Source organism: Symphalangus syndactylus, chromosome 12, assembly GCF_028878055.3.
Source record: "Symphalangus syndactylus isolate Jambi chromosome 12, NHGRI_mSymSyn1-v2.1_pri, whole genome shotgun sequence".
Taxonomy (NCBI): Eukaryota; Metazoa; Chordata; class Mammalia; order Primates; family Hylobatidae; genus Symphalangus; species Symphalangus syndactylus.
Window position 1 is genome coordinate 77,885,734 of NC_072441.2, and position 7,799 is coordinate 77,893,532.

At 46.1% G+C, this 7,799-nt stretch overlaps 2 non-coding genes across 2 annotated transcripts; both read right to left on the minus strand.

The window, feature by feature from the left end:
* Positions 1-2,076: 2,076 nt before the first annotated feature.
* TRNAG-CCC (transfer RNA glycine (anticodon CCC)) lies at positions 2,077-2,147 on the minus strand. The gene has a single exon. It is a non-coding gene; the product is annotated as a tRNA-Gly (tRNA).
* Positions 2,148-5,954: 3,807 nt separating this feature from the next.
* On the minus strand, positions 5,955-6,027 carry TRNAV-CAC (transfer RNA valine (anticodon CAC)). The gene has a single exon. It is a non-coding gene; the product is annotated as a tRNA-Val (tRNA).
* Between the last annotated feature and the right edge of the window lie 1,772 nt (positions 6,028-7,799).

The window sequence follows — 7,799 nt, forward strand, 5'->3', positions numbered from 1 at the left end:
ACAGGCAATTGTAACCTATGGGAATAGATATCAGAATAGTGATTAACTAAGAGGACAAAGGGTGGGAATTGCCTGGAAAGGGGCTCTAACAGGCCTTTCTCAGATGATGGCAATTTTCTATAACTTGAGCTGGGTGGTGATTACATTTATCAAAAATAAGCGAACTGCACTAAATATTTGTGCACTTTGTGTGAATTGTAGTTTATTTACTGTTCTCATTGCTTGAACCCGGGAGACAGGAGGTTGCAGTGAGCCGCGATTGAGCCATGGTACTTCCGCCTGGGTGACAGAACAAGACTATATCTCAAAAATAATAATAATAGTAACAATTTACTGTTCTCATAAAAATTAGCGGATGGGGAATGGAGGCAAGCCTGTGTAGACCATGACAACTAGTTTAGATTTTATTGTAAACTCATTAAAAGCTTGTTCTCATTTTGTGTTTTAAAAAAATCCCACTGATACAGCCGTTTTCTCTACCAGATGAGACTATAACCATATTATTTCATCAGTGGAAACTACAGACAAAGGGCCCTTGAGAGGCGGCATCTTCACCTACGGGAATTTTTTCTGCTCAATTGTGAGACAAAGAACATATCCAAGTTTTCCTTTTGGCCAGGCCGCCCCCTAGTTTATGCACTGTGGGCTGAACTCCAGAAGCTGGCGCCCTTCTGGGCCAGCGGTTGACTCCGCTCTCTGGAGGCTGCTAGGATTAAAGGCAAAGCAAAAGACAGGTCTTGTAGCTACTACAATAGCAGGATAGAAAACACTACTGTGACTCAGATTAGAACCGAGGTTGCGGCAAACACAACTACAAGTATTGACCACTACACGACCAAAAGGCCTGCTGACAACCATTGTACTTCTTATTTTTTTATGTAAAAACACTCATACTGTTTTCTATGCTTTATTCTTGAACGTCTGCAGATTTTCGTGCTTTTCTCTCTTTCATGCGCTTCTCCATTACTCTCTCCCTATTCCGCTACATAATTTAAAAAACATCTCATCTCTCAGGACCCGGCCACTGCCTCTACAACAAGCCTCCTGGGAAGTCTCGTTGTCCCATCGACACCTCTCCCTTCTTTAGCTCCTTTTTTTTTTTTTTTGACGGAGTTGCTCTGTCGCCCAGGTCGGAGTGCAGTAGCGCGATCTTGGCTCACTGCAGCCTCCGCCTCCCGGGTTCAAGCGATTCTCCTGCCTCAGCCTCTCAAGTAGCTGGAATAGCAGGTGCACGCCACCACATTCGGCTAATTTTTGTATTTTTAGTAGAGACGGGATTTCTCCATGTTAGCCAGGCTGGTCTTGAACTCTTGACCTCAAGCGATCCATCTGCCTCGGCCTCACAAAGTGCTGGGATTACAGGCGTGAGCCACCGTGCCCGGCCAAATTTCAGGCCAACACCTGTTGACACACATTGCCAGACACACGAAATCCCTCGCGGAACACCGATGGGCCCACAAAACACGCGGAGGCCATGGTGGCTGAAGATGTTAGCAAATTCGGTTCACGGTGTCTGGGGTACAGCCCCGAGGGTCCACTGGCCACCTCTGCACAAGGACCACTCTGCGCAAGGACCAGTTTCTCCTGCTCCCCTCATCTCCATGCAGATTCTTCCGCACACACCTCCCCTTTCTTTGGGCCGCTGAGGCCTCTTGGACCTCCGAGGTGACTGCCCCGCCCACAGCTTCTCTCCTTCCACGAGCTTCATTTCTTGATCCTCTCCATAGTGGCTCAGCGGTAAGCCTAAGGTCCAGCACACGAATCAGGAACCTGATGGTTCTTAGGTTTGCAGGGATCCGCCCAGAGAATAGATGAAAGTAACAGGTACCAATATCAAAACTGCAGTGACTCACCAAAAACACTACGTGCTTGCCACTTTGCTTAGCAGTTTGTTGGGTCCAACAACTGCGTGGGTCCCGGGTTAATTTCCTGAATGTCTTTTGCTGCTGCTTTGGTCAGCGTTGTTGTCAGTTTACCTTGTGCTGGCCAAGCCCTTAAACGCACTATTAGGTTATCCAGTGTAATTCTGCAGGGCAGAAGGGTAAACGGCCATAGTAAAGGGCAAGACAAACCTCTTGCATTGGCCAGGAATTGAACCCGGGTCTCCCGCGTGGGAGGCGAAAATCCTACCACTGAACCACCAATGCCTTCCCTTAGTAAGTGCCTGGAAGATTATTGAAAAGAGTATCCAGAAAGACAGAAACTTCCAAGCGGCCTTTCAAGTGTCGACCCAAAGCTAATAAAGACATCCAAACCAAATGTTTTCATAGGAAACTTTTACTAAACAAAGTTATAAATATCAAAATAGCTCATTTGTCGGATCAAACTCTTGACTCTGAAAAAGGTTTTTCTACCTGCATTACAAACCCCTATAATAAAACATCACAAATTCATTCATGTTTCTTTTTTCAAATCCTAAATCTTCAATTGTCGACCTCAAATTGCTGCCTTAGTGGTTCTGAGAAGGTAACCTAACTGGTAGTTTAGATAAGTAAAGTTCTAATCCAGGGAGGAAATAAGAAGCAGAAGCAGAATTAGAATTAGAATTAGAGGAAAGAGGAAATAAAAGGACAGAATCAAGGTAGAGATAATGAAGAAACAAAGGTTGGTCCACTGAGTTAGTCTTTTGTCGCTGGTTTTTTTTGGCAAAAGAGTAATGATCGGTCTTGTAATCATTATAATACTGTTATTTGTCTGCTTGAAGATGTACAAAGCATTTAAAGGAAATGTGATATAAAAAGATTAATAATGCCTGCAGTCAATATTTCATTATTAGGGAGAACCCAATTTCCTAAGTTAATATGCTTTGATGTATTAGCTATGTAAGGAGTAGACTAGTTTAAGGAAATATTGATGGTCAAAATATTAACATATTAGTCTTTTGATGAATTTCAAATAGTAGAGAGATTTCTTTCCTCAATTTTCCCTGGAGAGATTAAACTGAAGAGAAAAATTCAGAGAGTTTGCCCCACATGTTGGGTCTGGGAGTCATTATGACTTTTTCAAAGACAGAAGCTGTGACATGGAATCATGCTTCTTCTCTAGCTGAGAAGCCAAGCCAGGTCCAGGCTGGGACATAAACTTGAGCCCAACAAGGAAATCACCCTTCACATTGACCTCACAGAGCTTTGACTGTTCTCTGTTCTTTGCCCAACACCCAAGACACACATCAGCTCTGGCCAACAAACCTTAACATATTATCTATATCAACCAGAGCTACATTTATTCCCAAATCTCCTTCTAAAATACAAACCTGTACTTTCTACTCTCAACTTCTAAATTTACAAAGGCCTCATATGCATCTCAGAGTCACAGATGCTAAAACTCAACAGACCAGTGAGTTCCCTGTCAGCAATATGTACCACCCTCTACCTCAAAACCCAATGATCAGACTCAAGCACAGCATCTCCCAAAGAGTAGTGCACTGTCCTGGGCGTTTCAACGATCGCTAAAACCTGTTTCTAGCCCTGCCTAGCACACTTATCCTCACCACCATCCATCCTATCTGCCAAGCCAGATCTTTCTTTGGATAAACTCTCTCATTTTCATAACACAACAATTTCAGTTCAATTCAAAAAAATAGCGTTGAAGTTTATTGGATACTCCACAAGCTTACTGCCACTTTATTACCACACTTTTCCATCTATCAGCTCTTGCATCCATTAACATAAGCAGACAAAAAACTGGACTCCTGGCCAGGTGCGGTGGCTCAAGCCTGTAACGCCAGCACTTTGGGAGGCCAAGGCAGGCGAATCACGAGGTCAGGAGATTGAGACCATCCTGACTAACGTGGTGAAACCCCGTCTCTACTAAAACTACAAAAAAAAAAAAATTAGCCAGGCGTGGTGGCATCCGTCTGTAGTCCCAGCTACTCGGGAGGCTGAAGCAGGAGAATCACTTGAACCCGGAAGGCAGAGGTTGCAATGAGCCAAGACGACACAATTGCACTCCAGCCTGGGCGAAAAAGCAAGACTCTGCCTCAAAAAAACAAACAAACAAACAACAACAAAAAAACTGGACTCCCTACAGCCAGTGTAGTATGCACCACTCACTTGCCACACTGTATGCTGAGTGACCCTTCCACAGCTTAAATCTGCACATAACTTCAGCCTAGAACCATATAATGTCCCTTTATTTCTTCAGTACAATGATTAATACCATATTCTCTGTACCCTTCTTCCCTCTATGCTCATCATTCTAACAGCTCTTGCCAATACTCAAATCCAGGAGCAGCAAACTACTTGACATGTCACAAACTTTTCACAGGTTCACGCCAGTGGATTCCCCAGTGAACCAGCTGTCTTAACTCAGGTTTCCATAACAAAATACCACAGACTGTGTGGCTTAAACACGAGGAATTTCTTTCTCACAGTTTGAGAGGCTGAGAAGTCCAAGATCAAACTGCCAGCTGATTCAGTTCCTTGGTGAGGGCTCTCTCCCTGGCTTGCAGACTGCTACATTCTCCCTCTGTCCTCGCATGGTGGAGAGAAAGAGAGCACTCTGGTATTTCTTCTGTTTCTTATAATGACACTGATCTCATCATGGAGATCCCATGGTCATGACCTCATCTAAACCTGATTACCTTCCAAAGGCCCTACCTCCAAAATACCTTCACAATGGGGGTTAAGGCTTCAATATATAATTTGAAGGGAACACATACATCCATTCCATTACACTAGCACCTGCATTTGCAATCCAGCCTCTGGGCCAGGCTTAGCAGTGTAGAGCCCAAGGCTTCAATTGACAGGATTTTTATGCTGTCATGCTCTGGCTCCTTGGCTCCAGAAGCTTCTAAAACTAGTAGGGTGATACATCCTTTAGCAACTATACTGTAAAACACATGGTGGGTAAAAGCGTGCCCTATTAAGTATTTTGGTTATGCCCCCATTAGTGTACTTGGCTCAATCTATTAATAGTAAGTAGTAGTTCGCATCCACCTCAGTACCATCCCCTGCAGCCATCCTGTCAGTTTCCATTCCATTCTCCTATCCTTGGCTTGCTGGTTCAATACTCTTAAGTGATTTACTGCTGGTGCTCTCCTTTTTCCCTCAGAGATACCCTGTGATTTCTTTGATTCCCTCCACCTCTACAGGTTAATAAGTCTAATATTTAAAAAATCTGTAGAGGGATGTTGGGAAGCTGTGGGGAGAGCCCTTGGGCTTTTCGCCTGCGTAAAGTTTAGATTCCTGAGGATTCTGGGCCTTGGCCTCCAGCTGCACTAGTGCCAGCCACTTAGCTGTTCTCAGCAGCGTCACCTGGCGCAGTGGTGCTGACGCGCACTGCCGAGAGGCCAGAAGGCAAAGCGAGAGCCGGTGGCTATGGCCTGGAACCCATTTAGGCAAAATAGAGGGCGCGCGGGGACAAAGCAATAGAGAAGGGTGGGCAACACAGGATCTGTACACCACACATTAGGAATTGTATTTATTAAATTGTTGATTACCTAAGGCTCCGGAGAGTAGTTTGGACACTTACCGGTTTTCTGAGGATTATTTGGGGGAAGGGGTGTGCATGCAAATGTATATACATAATTCGTGTGATTTCGGAATATTGACTCTATGAGTTTCAGATGCAGATTTAGAACCTTTTTAAAAAACATTTTGTTTTTGTTGTCTCGCAAATCAGCCAGATCTGCAACTGTATCAGAGTAAAGCGAAGCCAAGCGGGACCCTTAGGAAATGCGCTAAGATGTCATCCACTTTCAGTGTCTGCCTGTGAAAATTCAGGCGATAGAAGAGAATGAAGAGAACCTTAAGGAATTGCTGGAACCAAAGTTAATATTAAGCAGGCCTGCTGTGACGTCCTCTTCCTGGCAGACCAGTGGAAATTGTAGCCTGGTCGACAATCTGTATAGATTGATGAGATCTAAAATGTAGTCACAGGTTCAACTACTTTTCTGTTTCCCAACCTCGAGTAAACTCACTAAATTTAAGGGCTAACAAAAGTAAAAACACCCATGTCTCCGCCCGGTTTCGAACCGGGGACCTTTCGCGTGTGAGGCGAACGTGATAACCACTACACTACGGAAACCACACGTGAGACGTAAAAGGCAAAATATAATCATGAAAATCTTAGATCAGCCATTTGTATTATAGTTTTCAAATCCAAGATCGCACCACTGCACTCCAGCCTGGACGACAGAGCGAGAGTGTCTCAAAAAAACTTTGGCGAAGAAGGTGTCATTTTCCCTAGTTGCTTTTCTTACTGCAGTGGTGACCGCATTGCCTTCCCACCTGAAGTCCAAGTGCTTCCACCCTGGGGAATATGCAGATTGCTGGGTTACTGGACGCCAGGCCGCAGCGCCAGCCTCGTTCTGCTTTTGGCTCTAAATGCAGTCGGGGGACGCGACTGGACCTCACCAGAGACTGGTGGGATGTTACCCTTACCAGCGACTGGAGGGCCAAGCTTCCAAAGAGGCCTACTTCATGATCGCCTTAAATCAGGAAATTTCATGAAATCCCACCCCTCTACCGCCCCATTCCCATATTCTATCTCCTCCCCTGCCCACTCAGAGAGGATTCGCCGCCTTTCTGTCGCGTCTGGACCCTTTGGAGCCCCACATAGACAAAAGGGGCATTGCCTTTTCCTACAGGAGCGGAAAGAGCCGTCACAGCGGAGGAAACACAGACTCACAGCCCGCATCCCCACATACTTGCGCCCTGCCAAGTTCCAGCAAACCCAGCAAAGCACTCTGAAGCTTATCCGGAAAAGGAAGGAGTGTGAGGTTTCTGATATGGCAAGAGGAGCCAAAGAGAGGGGACCCAGTCCTTCCCCTAGCTCGAGAGAACAAACCCAGAAGGGCAGATCCAAAGGAAAAGCGCAAAGGCGGCTTTTCCCATGAGGTCCCATGGTCATGACCTCATCTAAACCTGATTACCTCCCAAAGGCCCTACCTCCAAAATACCTTCACATTGGGGGTTAAGGCTTCAATATATAATTTGAACCCCACGACCTGAGCGAGCCAAGGGTCGCGGGTTAAATTGCGTTTATCAGAACAGTTGTTTGCTCACTGTCCCAAAGCCCTCCTAGGGACAAAGAAAACACTGGCATGGCACCAAACGCAGAAGGGGGCAGCATTGACACCCAGGAACGGGCGTGGAAAAGCAGGAAAAGCAGGGATCATCTCTCCCCTACCCCGCATATGGCTGCAGACATAGCAGTGGTTCTTTTCTCCAGGACCCAGTGAGTGTGCACCAGGAGAGAACATTATTCACGTTATTCATGGTGGCACCACCCAGGCTGAAAGTGAGCCTGTGCTGCTTGGGCTTTCAGGAAGGACGGGCCCAATTCTCTCTCCCTATACACAGCTGCAGTGCCCTGGCAATGGAGGACAGACCATGGAGTTGCCTGCCCTGGACTCGGGGAAGAGGCTCTGCCCTAAACCCCATTTTAGTGGTAGCTGTCAGAGTGGCATATTCACAGACTTCAGCTGCACCACAGCCAGGAACCAAAGGACAAAGTCTTTATAAAATGAAGGTTGTGAGCTCTGTGACAGGGGCATGATAGGGAAGCAGATCACATTCTTGCCTACTCAGGAGGAGGAGCTAGTGCACCTCTGCCCCTTCCCTTGAGACCTCAGCACACCCCGACATGATCTCTTTCCCACCATCCTGTCAGGGCAGGTTTTTCCACTGGACACCAGCCTACCTAGCAGCCCTGACTCTTAAGCACCATCTACTGGACTGCATCCTAAACTGGACCTCTGAATAAAAAAAAAACCCTGCTACCAAAGAGCTTAGTGCTAGTCCATGACATAAGCTTCCTGAGAATTCCGTACCCTCAGCCCCCAGCAAGGGTTAGTG